The 23,802-nt window shown below is 37.2% G+C and overlaps 2 long non-coding RNA genes across 5 annotated transcripts; both read left to right on the top strand.

Moving 5' to 3' along the window:
* Positions 1-3,767: 3,767 nt before the first annotated feature.
* On the top strand, positions 3,768-5,541 carry LOC139431157 (uncharacterized). 2 transcript variants are annotated; one of them, XR_011641459.1, is made up of 4 exons: positions 3,768-4,384; positions 4,465-4,587; positions 4,641-5,448; positions 5,497-5,541. It is a non-coding gene; the product is annotated as an uncharacterized lncRNA (long non-coding RNA). The 2 variants fall into 2 exon arrangements; XR_011641460.1 differs by having other exon boundaries at positions 5,509-5,541.
* Positions 5,542-18,016: 12,475 nt separating this feature from the next.
* On the top strand, positions 18,017-19,188 carry LOC139431156 (uncharacterized). Of its 3 annotated transcripts, XR_011641456.1 has the most exons (4): positions 18,017-18,030; positions 18,111-18,233; positions 18,287-19,095; positions 19,144-19,188. It is a non-coding gene; the product is annotated as an uncharacterized lncRNA (long non-coding RNA). The 3 variants fall into 3 exon arrangements; XR_011641455.1 differs by lacking the exon at positions 18,017-18,030 and having other exon boundaries at positions 18,047-18,233; XR_011641457.1 differs by lacking the exon at positions 18,017-18,030 and having other exon boundaries at positions 18,047-18,233; positions 19,156-19,188.
* Positions 19,189-23,802: the final 4,614 nt, after the last annotated feature.

Consider the following 23,802-nt stretch of genomic DNA (forward strand, 5'->3'; position numbering starts at 1 on the left):
ATTATGACGTTCTACGCCGTTTTGAGCCATGTTTGAACTTTCTATCACTTTTGGTTCCGGTAATTCTGTTGACCATATATTTGATATTCAGGCGCCAAATGACATCTTGGAGCATGTTGGAGATAAAAAACAAAATGTGCCCAAAACGTGATATTATGACTTTATACGCCGTTTTGAGCCATGTTTGAACTTTCTATCACTTTCGGTTCCCATAATTCTGTTGACCATATTTGTGATATTCAGGCGCCAAATGACATGTTGGGGCATGTTGGAGATAAAAAACAAAATGTGCCCAAAACGTGATATTATGACGTTATACGCCGTTTTGAGCCATGTTTGAACTTTCTATCACTTTTGGTTCCGGTAATTCTGTTGACCATATTTGTGATATTCAGGCGTCAAATGATATCTTGGAGCATGTTGGAGATAAAAAACAAAATGTGCCCAAAACGTGATATTATGACGTTATACGACGTTCTGAGCCATGTTTGAACTTTCTATCACTTTTGGTTCCGGTAATTCTGTTGACCATATATTTGATATTCAGGCGCCAAATGACATGTTGGAGCATGTTGGAGATAAAAAACAAAATGTGCCCAAAACGTGATATTATGACGTTATACGCCGTTCTGAGCCATGTTTGAACTTTCTATCACTTTTGGTTCCGGTAATTCTGTTGACCATATATTTGATATTCAGGCGCCAAATGACATGTTGGAGCATGTTGGAGATAAAAAACAAAATGTGCCCAAAACGTGATATTATGACGTTATACGCCGTTCTGAGCCATGTTTGAACTTTCTATCACTTTTGGTTCCGGTAATTCTGTTGACCATATATTTGATATTCAGGCGCCAAATGACATGTTGGAGCATGTTGGAGATAAAAAACAAAATGTGCCCAAAACGTGATATTATGACGTTATACGCCGTTCTGAGCCATGTTTGAACTTTCTATCACTTTTGGTTCCGATAATTCTGCTGACCATATTTGTGATATTCAGGCGCCAAATGACATGTTGGAGCATGTTGGAGATAAAAAACAAAATGTGCCCAAAACGTGATATTATGACGTTATACGCCGTTTTGAGCCATGTTTGAACTTTCTATCACTTTTGGTTCCGGTAATTCTGTTGACCATATTTGTGATATTCAGGCGTCAAATGATATCTTGGAGCATGTTGGAGATAAAAAACAAAATGTGCCCAAAACGTGATATTATGACGTTATACGACGTTCTGAGCCATGTTTGAACTTTCTATCACTTTTGGTTCCGGTAATTCTGTTGACCATATATTTGATATTCAGGCGCCAAATGACATGTTGGAGCATGTTGGAGATAAAAAACAAAATGTGCCCAAAACGTGATATTATGACGTTATACGCCGTTCTGAGCCATGTTTGAACTTTCTATCACTTTTGGTTCCGGTAATTCTGTTGACCATATATTTGATATTCAGGCGCCAAATGACATGTTGGAGCATGTTGGAGATAAAAAACAAAATGTGCCCAAAACGTGATATTATGACGTTATACGCCGTTCTGAGCCATGTTTGAACTTTCTATCACTTTTGGTTCCGGTAATTCTGTTGACCATATATTTGATATTCAGGCGCCAAATGACATGTTGGAGCATGTTGGAGATAAAAAACAAAATGTGCCCAAAACGTGATATTATGACGTTATACGCCGTTCTGAGCCATGTTTGAACTTTCTATCACTTTTGGTTCCGATAATTCTGCTGACCATATTTGTGATATTCAGGCGCCAAATGACATCTTGGAGCATGTTGGAGATAAAAAACAAAATGTGCCCAAAACGTGATATTATGACGTTATACGCCGTTTTGAGCCACGTTTGAACTCTCTATCACTTTCGGTTCCGATAATTTTGTTGACCATATTTGTGATATTCAGACGCCAAATGACATCTTGGAGCATGTTGGAGATAAAAAACAAAATGTGCCCAAAACGTGATATTATGACGTTATACGCCGTTTTGTGCCACGTTTGAACTTTCTATCACTTTTGGTTCCGGTAATTCTGTTGACCATATTTGTGATATTCAGGCGCCAAATGACATCTTGGAGCATGTTGGAGATAAAAAACAAAATGTGCCCAAAACGTGATATCATGACGTTATACGCCGTTCTGAGCCATGTTTGAACTTTCTATCACTTTTGGTTCCGGTAATTCTGTTGACCATATATTTGATATTCAGGCGCCAAATGACATGTTGGAGCATGTTGGAGATAAAAAACAAAATGTGCCCAAAACGTGATATTATGACGTTATACGCCGTTTTGAGCCATGTTTGAACTTTCTATCACTTTCGGTTCCGATAATTCTGTTGACCATATTTGTGATATTCAGGCGCCAAATGACATGTTGGAGAATGTTGGAGATAAAAAACAAAATGTGCCCAAAACGTGATATTATGACGTTATACGCCGTTCTGAGCCATGTTTGAACTTTCTATCACTTTTGGTTCCGGTAATTCTGTTGACCATATATTTGATATTCAGGCGCCAAATGACATCTTGGAGCATGTTGGAGATAAAAAACAAAATGTGCCCAAAACGTGATATTATGACGTTATACGCCGTTTTGAGCCATGTTTGAACTTTCTATCACTTTCGGTTCCGATAATTCTGTTGACCATATTTGTGATATTCAGGCGCCAAATGACATGTTGGAGCATGTTGGAGATAAAAAACAAAATGTGCCCAAAACGTGATATTATGACGTTATACGCCGTTCTGAGCCATGTTTGAACTTTCTATCACTTTTGGTTCCGGTAATTCTGTTGACCATATATTTGATATTCAGGCGTCAAATGACATCTTGGAGCATGTTGGAGATAAAAAACAAAATGTGCCCAAAACGTGATATTATGACGTTATACGCCGTTCTGAGCCATGTTTGAACTTTCTATCACTTTTGGTTCCGGTAATTCTGTTGACCATATATTTGATATTCAGGCGCCAAATGACATCTTGGAGCATGTTGGAGATAAAAAACAAAATGTGCCCAAAACGTGATATTATGACGTTATACGCCGTTTTGAGCCATGTTTGAACTTTCTATCACTTTCGGTTCCAATAATTCTGTTGACCATATTTGTGATATTCAGGCGCCAAATGACATCTTGGAGCATGTTGGAGATAAAAAACAAAATGTGCCCAAAACGTGATATTATGACGTTATACGCCGTTCTGAGCCATGTTTGAACTTTCTATCACTTTTGGTTCCGATAATTCTGCTGACCATATTTGTGATATTCAGGCGCCAAATGACATCTTGGAGCATGTTGGAGATAAAAAACAAAATGTGCCCAAAACGTGATATTATGACGTTATACGCCGTTCTGAGCCATGTTTGAACTTTCTATCACTTTCGGTTCCCATAATTCTGTTGACCATATTTGTGATATTCAGGCGTCAAATGACATCTTGGAGCATGTTGGAGATAAAAAACAAAATGTGCCCAAAACGTGATATTATGACGTTATACGCCGTTCTGAGCCATGTTTGAACTTTCTATCACTTTCGGTTCCCATAATTCTGTTGACCATATTTGTGATATTCAGGCGTCAAATGACATCTTGGAGCATGTTGGAGATAAAAAACAAAATGTGCCCAAAACGTGATATTATGACGTTATACGCCGTTTTGAGCCATGTTTGAACTTTCTATCACTTTCGGTTCCGGTAATTCTGTTGACCATATTTGTGATATTCAGGCGCCAAATGACATCTTGGAGCTGTGGCGGCTTTTCAACAAAACGACAACAACACAATCGAACCCCTTTTAAAAAAATACAGATCTGCAACACCTCGGCTTCCCAGTGAAGATGGGGTGGGTTTGAATTTATAAGGCGCCACGCAGTTTCAGTTACAGATCGCTCTAACTGCGAAGAGGGCTGGAAGGGAAAAGGTTCGACAACACCAACATATAACAAAACACAAAGAAATCGCGAAATCATATACCATATAAAAACAAATTTATTAAGGAAAAAAAAAAAATATGGTAAAACAAAATATAAAGTATATAAGTAGTAAATAAAATAACGGAGATTGTTCAAAAAAAATCCCGAATAATTAGGGGGGTAAAAGAGAAAGAAAATAATAATGAACTGAATAAAACAAAATTAAAACAAACCTAAATAATGATCGCGACACGTCCCCGATTGACCCGAGCGCTCGATCAGGCGAACGGAAAAGAAAACAAAATCGAAATCAATACCGAAATTAATAACACCCCTAATAAATCCGATAACTTTACAAGAAAAATTAATTGACAATTAAAATGAGATAATAATAATAAAGAACTGGTTTAAAGTGAAATGAACAAAATGAACCAGTGAAGTTAACAAAAAAATTAAATGGTAAGTACAAAAGAAAATCTTACTTTATAAAAAAAATACAAAAGTATCTAACCACACTGATATTCTTTTTGTATAAAAAGGAAAATTCTGACCTTTATTCCAAACTCTTTTGAACGAAGGATGATGACTTCACGATGACAACAATTATACGTAGATACAGCAACAAAATCCAGCAAACCTCCTTTGGAAACACTTGTTCGATGGTAAGTACAGGAAACTTGGGTTATGTAGCTTCTAATTTACTTCTTTATTCCAGGTAGTACTTGTTTCCGGGATGGGAGATTTCCCAAGAACTTATATAAGGAATAAGGCTCTCAGAAAAAAAAAACCTAGCGTGTAAAAAAAGAAAGAAAAATGTAAATAGATAATTAGGCAAGAATGTAGGAATGGATGATTTTATGTAGTGTGAAAGGAGTTTAAATGAATTTAGGTTTAAGTTAGTATTAAGCTAAAATTAAAGAAAATGTAAAAAGAAAAACCTACCTCAAGGTGGTATGAGGTTTTAACCAGCAAAATGAATAATCTTTGTAAAAATGTGCAATAAATCCGGTGAAACCGTAATCGTTGAATAATTTCCAAACGAAAAATTAAAGGATTAATTAACTCAGATCCCGAAAAATACGGATATAAATCGATCCAAAATTCTACACAGAATTATACCAAAATGTCGACTTAAAATTCTTGTTAACCATCCAAACACTACAAAGGCTGGTTTCAAAAGAGGAAGAGTAAAATCGCGCACGGGTATTCATTTCCCAAGATTTTAACCAAAAAAACTCGTTATAAAATCGCGCGGTGCCAAGAATTCAAAATCACTCCCTCCCTCTATTATTGACAGTCCGAACTTAAAAATGTAAACAAAATTCATGATAGTAACGAAGAAGAGAAAAAGAAAAGTTTTAAGGTTAAGATCTATTGTGTGATTGTAATGAAGGTAATGAAAAAGAAAAAGGCGTGTAAAATGAGCGAAAGGAAAGGATTTAAGAAAAGTGATGAAAAGGAAAGGATTTTCAAGTGTTTCCAAGTTCGGCTTGCTGTAACAAAAAAACAAAAATTATAACAAGGTAAATAAACAAAATAGTATATAATTCCCCGACTTCTAACAATTACAGACAAATCACAAGGAAATTCAATAACCTCGAACGGAACCGTTACAGAGCATGTTGGAGATAAAAAACAAAATGTGCCTAAAACGTGATATTATGACGTTATACGCCGTTCTGAGCCATGTTTGAACTTTCTATCACTTTTGGTTCCGATAATTCTGCTGACCATATTTGTGATATTCAGGCGCCAAATGACATCTTGGAGCATGTTGGAGATAAAAAACAAAATGTGCCCAAAACGTGATATTATGACGTTATACGCCGTTCTGAGCCATGTTTGAACTTTCTATCACTTTTGGTTACGGTAATTCTGTTGACCATATATTTGATATTCAGGCGTCAAATGACATCTTGGAGCATGTTGGAGATAAAAAACAAAATGTGCCCAAAACGTGATATTATGACGTTATACGACGTTCTGAGCCATGTTTGAACTTTCTATCACTTTCGGTTCCGATAATTCTGTTGACCATATTTGTGATATTCAGGCGTCAAATGACATCTTGGAGCATGTTGGAGATAAAAAACAAAATGTGCCCAAAACGTGATATTATGACGTTATACGCCCTTTTGAGCCATGTTTGAACTATCTATCACTTTTGGTTCCGGTAATTCTGTCGACCAAATTTGTGATATTCAGGCGTCAAATGACATCTTGGAGCATGTTGGAGATAAAAAACAAAATGTGCCCAAAACGTGATATTATGACGTTATACGCCGTTTTGAGCCATGTTTGAACTCTCTATCACTTTTGGTTCCGATAATTCTGCTGACCATATTTGTGATATTCAGGCGTCAAATGACATCTTGGAGCATGTTGGAGATAAAAAACAAAATGTGCCCAAAACGTGATATTATGACGTTATACGCCCTTTTGAGCCATGTTTCAACTTTCTATCACTTTTCGTTCCGGTAATTCTGTCGACCATATTTGTGATATTCAGGCGTCAAATGACATCTTGGAGCATGTTGGAGATAAAAAACAAAATGTGTCCAAAACGTGATATTATGACGTTATACGCCGTTTTGAGCCATGTTTGAACTCTCTATCACTTTTGGTTCCGATAATTCTGCTGACCATATTTGTGATATTCAGACGCCAAATGACATCTTGGAGCAAGTTGGAGATAAAAAACAAAATGTGCCCAAAACGTGATATTATGACGTTATACGCCGTTCTGAGCCATGTTTGAACTTTCTATCACTTTCGGTTCCGATAATTCTGCTGACCATATTTGTGATATTCAGGCGCCAAATGACATCTTGGAGCATGTTGGAGATAAAAAACAAAATGTGCCCAAAACGTGATATTATGACGTTATACGCCGTTTTGAGCCATGTTTCAACTTTCTATCACTTTCGGTTCCGATAATTCTGTTGACCATATTTGTGATATTCAGACGCCAAATGACATCTTGGAGCATGTTGGAGATAAAAAACAAAATGTGCCCAAAACGTGATATTATGACGCTATACGCCGTTCTGAGCCATGTTTGAACTTTCTATCACCTTCGGTTCCGATAATTCTGCTGACCATATTTGTGATATTCAGACGCCAAATGGCATCTTGGAGCAAGTTGGAGATAAAAAACAAAATGTGCCCAAAACGTGATATTATGACGTTATACGCCGTTTTGAGCCATGTTTCAACTTTCTATCACTTTCGGTTCCGATAATTCTGTTGACCATATTTGTGATATTCAGACGCCAAATGGCATCTTGGAGCATGTTGGAGATAAAAAACAAAATGTGCCCAAAACGTGATATTATGACGTTATACGCCGTTCTGAGCCATGTTTGAACTTTCTATCACTTTTGGTTCCGATAATTCTGCTGACCATATTTGTGATATTCAGGCGCCAAATGACATCTTGGAGCATGTTGGAGATAAAAAACAAAATGTGCCCAAAACGTGATATTATGACGTTATACGCCGTTCTGAGCCATGTTTGAACTTTCTATCACTTTTGGTTACGGTAATTCTGTTGACCATATATTTGATATTCAGGCGTCAAATGACATCTTGGAGCATGTTGGAGATAAAAAACAAAATGTGCCCAAAACGTGATATTATGACGTTATACGACGTTCTGAGCCATGTTTGAACTTTCTATCACTTTCGGTTCCGATAATTCTGTTGACCATATTTGTGATATTCAGGCGTCAAATGACATCTTGGAGCATGTTGGAGATAAAAAACAAAATGTGCCCAAAACGTGATATTATGACGTTATACGCCCTTTTGAGCCATGTTTGAACTATCTATCACTTTTGGTTCCGGTAATTCTGTCGACCAAATTTGTGATATTCAGGCGTCAAATGACATCTTGGAGCATGTTGGAGATAAAAAACAAAATGTGCCCAAAACGTGATATTATGACGTTATACGCCGTTTTGAGCCATGTTTGAACTCTCTATCACTTTTGGTTCCGATAATACTGCTGACCATATTTGTGATATTCAGGCGTCAAATGACATCTTGGAGCATGTTGGAGATAAAAAACAAAATGTGCCCAAAACGTGATATTATGACGTTATACGCCCTTTTGAGCCATGTTTCAACTTTCTATCACTTTTCGTTCCGGTAATTCTGTCGACCATATTTGTGATATTCAGGCGTCAAATGACATCTTGGAGCATGTTGGAGATAAAAAACAAAATGTGCCCAAAACGTGATATTATGACGTTATACGCCGTTTTGAGCCATGTTTGAACTCTCTATCACTTTTGGTTCCGATAATTCTGCTGACCATATTTGTGATATTCAGACGCCAAATGACATCTTGGAGCAAGTTGGAGATAAAAAACAAAATGTGCCCAAAACGTGATATTATGACGTTATACGCCGTTCTGAGCCATGTTTGAACTTTCTATCACTTTCGGTTCCGATAATTCTGCTGACCATATTTGTGATATTCAGGCGCCAAATGACATCTTGGAGCATGTTGGAGATAAAAAACAAAATGTGCCCAAAACGTGATATTATGACGTTATACGCCGTTTTGAGCCATGTTTCAACTTTCTATCACTTTCGGTTCCGATAATTCTGTTGACCATATTTGTGATATTCAGACGCCAAATGACATCTTGGAGCATGTTGGAGATAAAAAACAAAATGTGCCCAAAACGTGATATTATGACGCTATACGCCGTTCTGAGCCATGTTTGAACTTTCTATCACCTTCGGTTCCGATAATTCTGCTGACCATATTTGTGATATTCAGACGCCAAATGGCATCTTGGAGCAAGTTGGAGATAAAAAACAAAATGTGCCCAAAACGTGATATTATGACGTTATACGCCGTTTTGAGCCATGTTTCAACTTTCTATCACTTTCGGTTCCGATAATTCTGTTGACCATATTTGTGATATTCAGACGCCAAATGGCATCTTGGAGCATGTTGGAGATAAAAAACAAAATGTGCCCAAAACGTGATATTATGACGTTATACGCCGTTCTGAGCCATGTTTGAACTTTCTATCACTTTTGGTTCCGGTAATTCTGTTGACCATATATTTGATATTCAGGCGTCAAATGACATCTTGGAGCATGTTGGAGATAAAAAACAAAATGTGCCCAAAACGTGATATTATGACGTTATACGCCGTTCTGAGCCATGTTTGAACTTTCTATCACTTTTGGTTCCGGTAATTCTGTTGACCATATATTTGATATTCAGGCGCCAAATGACATCTTGGAGCATGTTGGAGATAAAAAACAAAATGTGCCCAAAACGTGATATTATGACTTTATACGCCGTTTTGAGCCATGTTTGAACTTTCTATCACTTTCGGTTCCCATAATTCTGTTGACCATATTTGTGATATTCAGGCGCCAAATGACATGTTGGAGCATGTTGGAGATAAAAAACAAAATGTGCCCAAAACGTGATATTATGACGTTATACGCCGTTTTGAGCCATGTTTGAACTTTCTATCACTTTTGGTTCCGGTAATTCTGTTGACCATATTTGTGATATTCAGGCGTCAAATGATATCTTGGAGCATGTTGGAGATAAAAAACAAAATGTGCCCAAAACTTGATATTATGACGTTATACGACGTTCTGAGCCATGTTTGAACTTTCTATCACTTTCGGTTCCGATAATTCTGTTGACCATATTTGTGATATTCAGGCGCCAAATGACATCTTGGAGCATGTTGGAGATAAAAAACAAAATGTGCCCAAAACGTGATATCATGACGTTATACGCCGTTCTGAGCCATGTTTGAACTTTCTATCACTTTTGGTTCCGGTAATTCTATTGACCATATATTTGATATTCAGGCGCCAAATGACATGTTGGAGCATGTTGGAGATAAAAAACAAAATGTGCCCAAAACGTGATATTATGACGTTATACGCCGTTCTGAGCCATGTTTGAACTTTCTATCACTTTTGGTTCCGGTAATTCTGTTGACCATATATTTGATATTCAGGCGTCAAATGACATCTTGGAGCATGTTGGAGATAAAAAACAAAATGTGCCCAAAACGTGATATTATGACGTTATACGACGTTCTTAGCCATGTTTGAACTTTCTATCACTTTTGGTTCCGATAATTCTGCTGACCATATTTGTGATATTCAGGCGCCAAATGACATCTTGGAGCATGTTGGAGATAAAAAACAAAATGTGCCCAAAACGTGATATTATGACGTTATACGCCGTTTTGAGCCACGTGTGAACTCTCTATCACTTTCGGTTCCGATAATTTTGTTGACCATATTTGTGATATTCAGGCGCCAAATGACATCTTGGAGCATGTTGGAGATAAAAAACAAAATGTGCCCAAAACGTGATATTATGACGTTATACGCCGTTTTGAGCCACGTTTGAACTTTCTATCACTTTTGGTTCCGGTAATTCTGTTGACCATATTTGTGATATTCAGGCGCCAAATGACATCTTGGAGCATGTTGGAGATAAAAAACAAAATGTGCCCAAAACGTGATATTATGACGTTATACGCCGTTTTGAGCCATGTTTGAACTTTCTATCACTTTCGGTTCCGATAATTCTGTTGACCATATTTGTGATATTCAGGCGCCAAATGACATGTTGGAGCATGTTGGAGATAAAAAACAAAATGTGCCCAAAACGTGATATTATGACGTTATACGACGTTCTTAGCCATGTTTGAACTTTCTATCACTTTTGGTTCCGATAATTCTGCTGACCATATTTGTGATATTCAGGCGCCAAATGACATCTTGGAGCATGTTGGAGATAAAAAACAAAATGTGCCCAAAACGTGATATTATGACGTTCTACGCCGTTTTGAGCCATGTTTGAACTTTCTATCACTTTTGGTTCCGGTAATTCTGTTGACCATATATTTGATATTCAGGCGCCAAATGACATCTTGGAGCATGTTGGAGATAAAAAACAAAATGTGCCCAAAACGTGATATTATGACGTTATACGCCGTTTTGAGCCATGTTTGAACTTTCTATCACTTTCGGTTCCGATAATTCTGTTGACCATATTTGTGATATTCAGGCGCCAAATGACATGTTGGAGCATGTTGGAGATAAAAAACAAAATGTGCCCAAAACGTGATATTATGACGTTATACGCCGTTTTGAGCCATGTTTGAACTTTCTATCACTTTCGGTTCCGATAATTCTGTTGACCATATTTGTGATATTCAGGCGCCAAATGACATGTTGGAGAATGTTGGAGATAAAAAACAAAATGTGCCCAAAACGTGATATTATGACGTTATACGCCGTTCTGAGCCATGTTTGAACTTTCTATCACTTTTGGTTCCGGTAATTCTGTTGACCATATATTTGATATTCAGGCGTCAAATGACATCTTGGAGCATGTTGGAGATAAAAAACAAAATGTGCCCAAAACGTGATATTATGACGTTATACGCCGTTCTGAGCCATGTTTGAACTTTCTATCACTTTTGGTTCCGGTAATTCTGTTGACCATATATTTGATATTCAGGCGCCAAATGACATCTTGGAGCATGTTGGAGATAAAAAACAAAATGTGCCCAAAACGTGATATTATGACGTTATACGCCGTTTTGAGCCATGTTTGAACTTTCTATCACTTTCGGTTCCGATAATTCTGTTGACCATATTTGTGATATTCAGGCGCCAAATGACATGTTGGAGCATGTTGGAGCATGTTGGAGATAAAAAACAAAATGTGCCCAAAACGTGATATTATGACGTTATACGCCGTTCTGAGCCATGTTTGAACTTTCTATCACTTTTGGTTAAGGTAATTCTGTTGACCATATATTTGATATTCAGGCGTCAAATGACATCTTGGAGCATGTTGGAGATAAAAAACAAAATGTGCCCAAAACGTGATATTATGACGTTATACGCCGTTCTGAGCCATGTTTGAACTTTCTATCACTTTTGGTTCCGGTAATTCTGTTGACCATATATTTGATATTCAGGCGCCAAATGACATCTTGGAGCATGTTGGAGATAAAAAACAAAATGTGCCCAAAACGTGATATTATGACGTTATACGCCGTTCTGAGCCATGTTTGAACTTTCTATCACTTTTGGTTCCGGTAATTCTGTTGACCATATATTTGATATTCAGGCGCCAAATGACATGTTGGAGCATGTTGGAGATAAAAAACAAAATGTGCCCAAAACGTGATATTATGACGTTATACGCCGTTCTGAGCCATGTTTGAACTTTCTATCACTTTTGGTTCCGGTAATTCTGTTGACCATATATTTGATATTCAGGCGTCAAATGACATCTTGGAGCATGTTGGAGATAAAAAACAAAATGTGCCCAAAACGTGATATTATGACGTTATACGCCGTTTTGAGCCACGTTTGAACTTTCTATCACTTTTGGTTCCGGTAATTCTGTTGACCATATTTGTGATATTCAGGCGCCAAATGACATCTTGGAGCATGTTGGAGATAAAAAACAAAATGTGCCCAAAACGTGATATTATGACGTTATACGCCGTTTTGAGCCATGTTTGAACTTTCTATCACTTTCGGTTCCGATAATTCTGTTGACCATATTTGTGATATTCAGGCGCCAAATGACATGTTGGAGCATGTTGGAGATAAAAAACAAAATGTGCCCAAAACGTGATATTATGACGTTATACGCCGTTTTGAGCCATGTTTGAACTTTCTATCACTTTCGGTTCCGATAATTCTGTTGACCATATTTGTGATATTCAGGCGCCAAATGACATGTTGGAGAATGTTGGAGATAAAAAACAAAATGTGCCCAAAACGTGATATTATGACGTTATACGCCGTTCTGAGCCATGTTTGAACTTTCTATCACTTTTGGCTCCGGTAATTCTGTTGACCATATATTTGATATTCAGGCGTCAAATGACATCTTGGAGCATGTTGGAGATAAAAAACAAAATGTGCCCAAAACGTGATATTATGACGTTATACGCCGTTCTGAGCCATGTTTGAACTTTCTATCACTTTTGGTTCCGGTAATTCTGTTGACCATATATTTGATATTCAGGCGTCAAATGACATCTTGGAGCATGTTGGAGATAAAAAACAAAATGTGCCCAAAACGTGATATGACGTTATACGCCGTTCTGAGCCATGTTTGAACTTTCTATCACTTTTGGTTCCGGTAATTCTGTTGACCATATATTTGATATTCAGGCGCCAAATGACATCTTGGAGCATGTTGGAGATAAAAAACAAAATGTGCCCAAAACGTGATATTATGACGTTATACGCCGTTTTGAGCCATGTTTGATCTTTCTATCACTTTCGGTTCCGGTAATTCTGTTGACCATATATTTGATATTCAGGCGCCAAATGACATCTTGGAGCATGTTGGAGATAAAAAACAAAATGTGCCCAAAACGTGATATTATGACGTTATACGCCGTTTTGAGCCATGTTTGAACTTTCTATCACTTTCGGTTCCGATAATTCTGTTGACCATATTTGTGATATTCAGGCGCCAAATGACATCTTGGAGCATGTTGGAGATAAAAAACAAAATGTGCCCAAAACGTGATATTATGACGTTATACGCCGTTCTGAGCCTTGTTTGAACTTTCTATCACTTTTGGTTCCGATAATTCTGCTGACCATATTTGTGATATTCAGGCGCCAAATGACATCTTGGAGCATGTTGGAGATAAAACACAAAATGTGCCCAAAACGTGATATTATGACGTTATACGCCGTTCTGAGACATGTTTGAACTTTCTATCACTTTTGGTTCCGATAATTCTGCTGACCATATTTGTGATATTCAGGCGCCAAATGACATCTTGGAGCATGTTGGAGATAAAAAACAAAATGTGCCCAAAACGTGATATTATGACGTTATACGCCGTTCTGAGCCATGTTTGAACTTTCTATCACTTTTGGTTCCGGTAATTCTGTTGACCATATATTTGATATTCAGGCGCCAAATGACATCTTGGAGCATGTTGGAGATAAAAAACAAAATGTGCCCAAAACGTGATATTATAACGTTATACGACGTTCTGAGCCATGTTTGAACTTTCTATCACTTTCGGTTCCGATAATTCTGCTGACCATATTTGTGATATTCAGGCGCCAAATGACATGTTGGAGCATGTTGGAGATAAAAAACAAAATGTGCCCAAAACGTGATATTATGACGTTATACGCCGTTCTGAGCCATGTTTGAACTCTCTATCACTTTCGGTTCCGGTAATTCTGTTGACCATATATGTGATATTCAGGCGCCAAATGACATCTTGAAGCATGTTGGAGATAAAAAACAAAATGTGCCCAAAACGTGATATTATGACGTTATACGACGTTCTTAGCCATGTTTGAACTTTCTATCACTTTTGGTTCCGATAATTCTGCTGACCATATTTGTGATATTCAGGCGCCAGATGACATCTTGGAGCATGTTGGAGATAAAAAACAAAATGTGCCCAAAACGTGATATTATGACGTTATACGACGTTCTTAGCCATGTTTGAACTTTCTATCACTTTTGGTTCCGATAATTCTGCTGACCATATTTGTGATATTCAGGCGCCAAATGACATCTTGGAGCATGTTGGAGATAAAAAACAAAATGTGCCCAAAACGTGATATTATGACGTTCTACGCCGTTTTGAGCCATGTTTGAACTTTCTATCACTTTTGGTTCCGGTAATTCTGTTGACCATATATTTGATATTCAGGCGCCAAATGACATCTTGGAGCATGTTGGAGATAAAAAACAAAATGTGCCCAAAACGTGATATTATGACTTTATACGCCGTTTTGAGCCATGTTTGAACTTTCTATCACTTTCGGTTCCCATAATTCTGTTGACCATATTTGTGATATTCATGCGCCAAATGATATCTTGGAGCATGTTGGAGATAAAAAACAAAATGTGCCCAAAACGTGATATTATGACGTTATACGACGTTCTGAGCCATGTTTGAACTTTCTATCACTTTTGGTTCCGGTAATTCTGTTGACCATATTTGTGATATTCAGGCGCCAAATGACATGTTGGAGCATGTTGGAGATAAAAAACAAAATGTGCCCAAAACGTGATATTATGACGTTATACGCCGTTCTGAGCCATGTTTGAACTTTCTATCACTTTTGGTTCCGGTAATTCTGTTGACCATATATTTGATATTCAGGCGCCAAATGACATGTTGGAGCATGTTGGAGATAAAAAACAAAATGTGCCCAAAACGTGATATTATGACGTTATACGCCGTTCTGAGCCATGTTTGAACTTTCTATCACTTTTGGTTCCGGTAATTCTGTTGACCATATATTTGATATTCAGGCGCCAAATGACATGTTGGAGCATGTTGGAGATAAAAAACAAAATGTGCCCAAAACGTGATATTATGACGTTATACGCCGTTCTGAGCCATGTTTGAACTTTCTATCACTTTTGGTTCCGATAATTCTGCTGACCATATTTGTGATATTCAGGCGCCAAATGACATCTTGGAGCATGTTGGAGATAAAAAACAAAATGTGCCCAAAACGTGATATTATGACGTTATACGCCGTTTTGAGCCACGTTTGAACTCTCTATCACTTTCGGTTCCGATAATTTTGTTGACCATATTTGTGATATTCAGACGCCAAATGACATCTTGGAGCATGTTGGAGATAAAAAACAAAATGTGCCCAAAACGTGATATTATGACGTTATACGCCGTTTTGTGCCACGTTTGAACTTTCTATCACTTTTGGTTCCGGTAATTCTGTTGACCATATTTGTGATATTCAGGCGCCAAATGACATCTTGGAGCATGTTGGAGATAAAAAACAAAATGTGCCCAAAACGTGATATCATGACGTTATACGCCGTTCTGAGCCATGTTTGAACTTTCTATCACTTTTGGTTCCGGTAATTCTGTTGACCATATATTTGATATTCAGGCGCCAAATGACATGTTGGAGCATGTTGGAGATAAAAAACAAAATGTGCCCAAAACGTGATATTATGACGTTATACGCCGTTTTGAGCCATGTTTGAACTTTCTATCACTTTCGGTTCCGATAATTCTGTTGACCATATTTGTGATATTCAGGCGCCAAATGACATGTTGGAGAATGTTGGAGATAAAAAACAAAATGTGCCCAAAACGTGATATTATGACGTTATACGCCGTTCTGAGCCATGTTTGAACTTTCTATCACTTTTGGTTCCGGTAATTCTGTTGACCATATATTTGATATTCAGGCGCCAAATGACATCTTGGAGCATGTTGGAGATAAAAAACAAAATGTGCCCAAAACGTGATATTATGACGTTATACGCCGTTTTGAGCCATGTTTGAACTTTCTATCACTTTCGGTTCCGATAATTCTGTTGACCATATTTGTGATATTCAGGCGCCAAATGACATGTTGGAGCATGTTGGAGATAAAAAACAAAATGTGCCCAAAACGTGATATTATGACGTTATACGCCGTTCTGAGCCATGTTTGAACTTTCTATCACTTTTGGTTCCGGTAATTCTGTTGACCATATATTTGATATTCAGGCGTCAAATGACATCTTGGAGCATGTTGGAGATAAAAAACAAAATGTGCCCAAAACGTGATATTATGACGTTATACGCCGTTCTGAGCCATGTTTGAACTTTCTATCACTTTTGGTTCCGGTAATTCTGTTGACCATATATTTGATATTCAGGCGCCAAATGACATCTTGGAGCATGTTGGAGATAAAAAACAAAATGTGCCCAAAACGTGATATTATGACGTTATACGCCGTTTTGAGCCATGTTTGAACTTTCTATCACTTTCGGTTCCAATAATTCTGTTGACCATATTTGTGATATTCAGGCGCCAAATGACATCTTGGAGCATGTTGGAGATAAAAAACAAAATGTGCCCAAAACGTGATATTATGACGTTATACGCCGTTCTGAGCCATGTTTGAACTTTCTATCACTTTTGGTTCCGATAATTCTGCTGACCATATTTGTGATATTCAGGCGCCAAATGACATCTTGGAGCATGTTGGAGATAAAAAACAAAATGTGCCCAAAACGTGATATTATGACGTTATACGCCGTTCTGAGCCATGTTTGAACTTTCTATCACTTTCGGTTCCCATAATTCTGTTGACCATATTTGTGATATTCAGGCGTCAAATGACATCTTGGAGCATGTTGGAGATAAAAAACAAAATGTGCCCAAAACGTGATATTATGACGTTATACGCCGTTCTGAGCCATGTTTGAACTTTCTATCACTTTCGGTTCCCATAATTCTGTTGACCATATTTGTGATATTCAGGCGTCAAATGACATCTTGGAGCATGTTGGAGATAAAAAACAAAATGTGCCCAAAACGTGATATTATGACGTTATACGCCGTTTTGAGCCATGTTTGAACTTTCTATCACTTTCGGTTCCGGTAATTCTGTTGACCATATTTGTGATATTCAGGCGCCAAATGACATCTTGGAGCTGTGGCGGCTTTTCAACAAAACGACAACAACACAATCGAACCCCTTTTAAAAAAATACAGATCTGCAACACCTCGGCTTCCCAGTGAAGATGGGGTGGGTTTGAATTTATAAGGCGCCACGCAGTTTCAGTTACAGATCGCTCTAACTGCGAAGAGGGCTGGAAGGGAAAAGGTTCGACAACACCAACATATAACAAAACACAAAGAAATCGCGAAATCATATACCATATAAAAACAAATTTATTAAGGAAAAAAAAAAAATATGGTAAAACAAAATATAAAGTATATAAGTAGTAAATAAAATAACGGAGATTGTTCAAAAAAAATCCCGAATAATTAGGGGGGTAAAAGAGAAAGAAAATAATAATGAACTGAATAAAACAAAATTAAAACAAACCTAAATAATGATCGCGACACGTCCCCGATTGACCCGAGCGCTCGATCAGGCGAACGGAAAAGAAAACAAAATCGAAATCAATACCGAAATTAATAACACCCCTAATAAATCCGATAACTTTACAAGAAAAATTAATTGACAATTAAAATGAGATAATAATAATAAAGAACTGGTTTAAAGTGAAATGAACAAAATGAACCAGTGAAGTTAATAAAAAAATTAAATGGTAAGTACAAAAGAAAATCTTACTTTATAAAAAAAATACAAAAGTATCTAACCACACTGATATTCTTTTTGTATAAAAAGGAAAATTCTGACCTTTATTCCAAACTCTTTTGAACGAAGGATGATGACTTCACGATGACAACAATTATACGTAGATACAGCAACAAAATCCAGCAAACCTCCTTTGGAAACACTTGTTCGATGGTAAGTACAGGAAACTTGGGTTATGTAGCTTCTAATTTACTTCTTTATTCCAGGTAGTACTTGTTTCCGGGATGGGAGATTTCCCAAGAACTTATATAAGGAATAAGGCTCTCAGAAAAAAAAAAACCTAGCGTGTAAAAAAAGAAAGAAAAATGTAAATAGATAATTAGGCAAGAATGTAGGAATGGATGATTTTATGTAGTGTGAAAGGAGTTTAAATGAATTTAGGTTTAAGTTAGTATTAAGCTAAAATTAAAGAAAATGTAAAAAGAAAAACCTACCTCAAGGTGGTATGAGGTTTTAACCAGCAAAATGAATAATCTTTGTAAAAATGTGCAATAAATCCGGTGAAACCGTAATCGTTGAATAATTTCCAAACGAAAAATTAAAGGATTAATTAACTCAGATCCCGAAAAATACGGATATAAATCGATCCAAAATTCTACACAGAATTATACCAAAATGTCGACTTAAAATTCTTGTTAACCATCCAAACACTACAAAGGCTGGTTTCAAAAGAGGAAGAGTAAAATCGCGCACGGGTATTCATTTCCCAAGATTTTAACCAAAAAAACTCGTTATAAAATCGCGCGGTGCCAAGAATTCAAAATCACTCCCTCCCTCTATTATTGACAGTCCGAACTTAAAAATGTAAACAAAATTCATGATAGTAACGAAGAAGAGAAAAAGAAAAGTTTTAAGGTTAAGATCTATTGTGTGATTGTAATGAAGGTAATGAAAAAGAAAAAGGCGTTTAAAATGAGCGAAAGGAAAGGATTTAAGAAAAGTGATGAAAAGGAAAGGATTTTCAAGTGTTTCCAAGTTCGGCTTGCTGTAACAAAAAAACAAAAATTATAACAAGGTAAATAAACAAAATAGTATATAATTCCCCGACTTCTAACAATTACAGACAAATCACAAGGAAATTCAATAACCTCGAACGGAACCGTTACAGAGCATGTTGGAGATAAAAAACAAAATGTGCCTAAAACGTGATATTATGACGTTATACGCCGTTCTGAGCCATGTTTGAACTTTCTATCACTTTTGGTTCCGATAATTCTGCTGACCATATTTGTGATATTCAGGCGCCAAATGACATCTTGGAGCATGTTGGAGATAAAAAACAAAATGTGCCCAAAACGTGATATTATGACGTTATACGCCGTTCTGAGCCATGTTTGAACTTTCTATCACTTTTGGTTACGGTAATTCTGTTGACCATATATTTGATATTCAGGCGTCAAATGACATCTTGGAGCATGTTGGAGATAAAAAACAAAATGTGCCCAAAACGTGATATTATGACGTTATACGACGTTCTGAGCCATGTTTGAACTTTCTATCACTTTCGGTTCCGATAATTCTGTTGACCATATTTGTGATATTCAGGCGTCAAATGACATCTTGGAGCATGTTGGAGATAAAAAACAAAATGTGCCCAAAACGTGATATTATGACGTTATACGCCCTTTTGAGCCATGTTTGAACTATCTATCACTTTTGGTTCCGGTAATTCTGTCGACCAAATTTGTGATATTCAGGCGTCAAATGACATCTTGGAGCATGTTGGAGATAAAAAACAAAATGTGCCCAAAACGTGATATTATGACGTTATACGCCGTTTTGAGCCATGTTTGAACTCTCTATCACTTTTGGTTCCGATAATTCTGCTGACCATATTTGTGATATTCAGGCGTCAAATGACATCTTGGAGCATGTTGGAGATAAAAAACAAAATGTGCCCAAAACGTGATATTATGACGTTATACGCCCTTTTGAGCCATGTTTCAACTTTCTATCACTTTTCGTTCCGGTAATTCTGTCGACCATATTTGTGATATTCAGGCGTCAAATGACATCTTGGAGCATGTTGGAGATAAAAAACAAAATGTGCCCAAAACGTGATATTATGACGTTATACGCCGTTTTGAGCCATGTTTGAACTCTCTATCACTTTTGGTTCCGATAATTCTGCTGACCATATTTGTGATATTCAGACGCCAAATGACATCTTGGAGCAAGTTGGAGATAAAAAACAAAATGTGCCCAAAACGTGATATTATGACGTTATACGCCGTTCTGAGCCATGTTTGAACTTTCTATCACTTTCGGTTCCGATAATTCTGCTGACCATATTTGTGATATTCAGGCGCCAAATGACATCTTGGAGCATGTTGGAGATAAAAAACAAAATGTGCCCAAAACGTGATATTATGACGTTATACGCCGTTTTGAGCCATGTTTCAACTTTCTATCACTTTCGGTTCCGATAATTCTGTTGACCATATTTGTGATATTCAGACGCCAAATGACATCTTGGAGCATGTTGGAGATAAAAAACAAAATGTGCCCAAAACGTGATATTATGACGCTATACGCCGTTCTGAGCCATGTTTGAACTTTCTATCACCTTCGGTTCCGATAATTCTGCTGACCATATTTGTGATATTCAGACGCCAAATGGCATCTTGGAGCAAGTTGGAGATAAAAAACAAAATGTGCCCAAAACGTGATATTATGACGTTATACGCCGTTTTGAGCCATGTTTCAACTTTCTATCACTTTCGGTTCCGATAATTCTGTTGACCATATTTGTGATATTCAGACGCCAAATGGCATCTTGGAGCATGTTGGAGATAAAAAACAAAATGTGCCCAAAACGTGATATTATGACGTTATACGCCGTTCTGAGCCATGTTTGAACTTTCTATCACTTTTGGTTCCGGTAATTCTGTTGACCATATATTTGATATTCAGGCGTCAAATGACATCTTGGAGCATGTTGGAGATAAAAAACAAAATGTGCCCAAAACGTGATATTATGACGTTATACGCCGTTCTGAGCCATGTTTGAACTTTCTATCACTTTTGGTTCCGGTAATTCTGTTGACCATATATTTGATATTCAGGCGCCAAATGACATGTTGGAGCATGTTGGAGATAAAAAACAAAATGTGCCCAAAACGTGATATTATGACGTTATACGCCGTTCTGAGCCATGTTTGAACTTTCTATCACTTTTGGTTCCGGTAATTCTGTTGACCATATATTTGATATTCAGGCGTCAAATGACATCTTGGAGCATGTTGGAGATAAAAAACAAAATGTGCCCAAAACGTGATATTATGACGTTATACGACGTTCTTAGCCATGTTTGAACTTTCTATCACTTTTGGTTCCGATAATTCTGCTGACCATATTTGTGATATTCAGGCGCCAAATGACATCTTGGAGCATGTTGGAGATAAAAAACAAAATGTGCCCAAAACGTGATATTATGACGTTATACGCCGTTTTGTGCCACGTTTGAACTTTCTATCACTTTTGGTTCCGGTAATTCTGTTGACCATATTTGTGATATTCAGGCGTCAAATGACATCTTGGAGCAAGTTGGAGATAAAAAACAAAATGTGCCCAAAACGTGATATTATGACGTTATACGCCGTTCTGAGACATGTTTGAACTTTCTATCACTTTTCGTTCCGGTAATTCTGTCGACCATATATTTGATATTCAGATGCCAAATGTCACATTGGAGCATGTTGGAGATAAAAAACAAAATGTGCCCAAAACGTGATATTATGACGTTATACGCCGTTCTGAGCCATGTTTGAACTTTCTATCACTTTCGGTTCCGATAATTCTGCTGACCATATTTGTGATATTCAGGCGCCAAATGACATCTTGGAGCATGTTGGAGATAAAAAACAAAATGTGCCCAAAACGTGATATTATGACGTTATACGCCGTTTTGAGCAATGTTTCAACTTTCTATCACTTTCGGTTCCGATAATTCTGTTGACCATATTTGTGATATTCAGACGCCAAATGACATCTTGGAGCAAGTTGGAGATAAAAAACAAAATGTGCCCAAAACGTGATATTATGACGTTATACGCCGTTTTGAGCAATGTTTCAACTTTCTATCACTTTCGGTTCCGATAATTCTGTTGACCATATTTGTGATATTCAGGCGCCAAATGACATCTTGGAGCAAGTTGGAGATAAAAAACAAAATGTGCCCAAAACGTGATATTATGACGTTATACGCCGTTCTGAGACATGTTTGAACTTTCTATCACTTTTCGTTCCGGTAATTCTGTCGACCATATATTTGATATTCAGATGCCAAATGTCACATTGGAGCATGTTGGAGATAAAAAACAAAATGTGCCCAAAACGTGATATTATGACGTTATACGCCGTTCTGAGCCATGTTTGAACTGTCTATCACTTTTGGTTCCGGTAATTCTGTTGACCATATTTGTGATATACAGGCGCCAAATGACATGTTGGAGCATGTTGGAGATAAAAAACAAAATGTGCCCAAAACGTGATATTATGACGTTATACGCCGTTTTGAGCCATGTTTGAACTCTCTATCACTTTTGGTTCCGATAATTCTGCTGACCATATTTGTGATATTCAGACGCCAAATGACATCTTGGAGCAAGTTGGAGATAAAAAACAAAATGTGCCCAAAACGTGATATTATGACGTTATACGCCGTTCTGAGCCATGTTTGAACTTTCTATCACTTTCGGTTCCGATAATTCTGCTGACCATATTTGTGATATTCAGGCGCCAAATGACATCTTGGAGCATGTTGGAGATAAAAAACAAAATGTGCCCAAAACGTGATATTATGACGTTATACGCCGTTTTGAGCCATGTTTCAACTTTCTATCACTTTCGGTTCCGATAATTCTGTTGACCATATTTGTGATATTCAGACGCCAAATGACATCTTGGAGCATGTTGGAGATAAAAAACAAAATGTGCCCAAAACGTGATATTATGACGCTATACGCCGTTCTGAGCCATGTTTGAACTTTCTATCACCTTCGGTTCCGATAATTCTGCTGCCATATTTGTGATATTCAGACGCCAAATGGCATCTTGGAGCAAGTTGGAGATAAAAAACAAAATGTGCCCAAAACGTGATATTATGACGTTATACGCCGTTTTGAGCCATGTTTCAACTTTCTATCACTTTCGGTTCCGATAATTCTGTTGACCATATTTGTGATATTCAGACGCCAAATGGCATCTTGGAGCATGTTGGAGATAAAAAACAAAATGTGCCCAAAACGTGATATTATGACGTTATACGCCGTTCTGAGCCATGTTTGAACTTTCTATCACTTTTGGTTCCGGTAATTCTGTTGACCATATATTTGATATTCAGGCGTCAAATGACATCTTGGAGCATGTTGGAGATAAAAAACAAAATGTGCCCAAAACGTGATATTATGACGTTATACGCCGTTCTGAGCCATGTTTGAACTTTCTATCACTTTTGGTTCCGGTAATTCTGTTGACCATATATTTGATATTCAGGCGCCAAATGACATCTTGGAGCATGTTGGAGATAAAAAACAAAATGTGCCCAAAACGTGATATTATGACGTTATACGCCGTTTTGAGCCATGTTTGAACTTTCTATCACTTTCGGTTCCGATAATTCTGTTGACCATACTTGTGATATTCAGGCGCCAAATGACATGTTGGAGCATGTTGGGGATAAAAAACAAAATGTGCCCAAAACGTGATATTATGACGCTAT

The sequence above is a fragment of the Onthophagus taurus genome, chromosome 8 (assembly GCF_036711975.1).
Source record: "Onthophagus taurus isolate NC chromosome 8, IU_Otau_3.0, whole genome shotgun sequence".
Classification (NCBI taxonomy): Eukaryota; Metazoa; Arthropoda; class Insecta; order Coleoptera; family Scarabaeidae; genus Onthophagus; species Onthophagus taurus.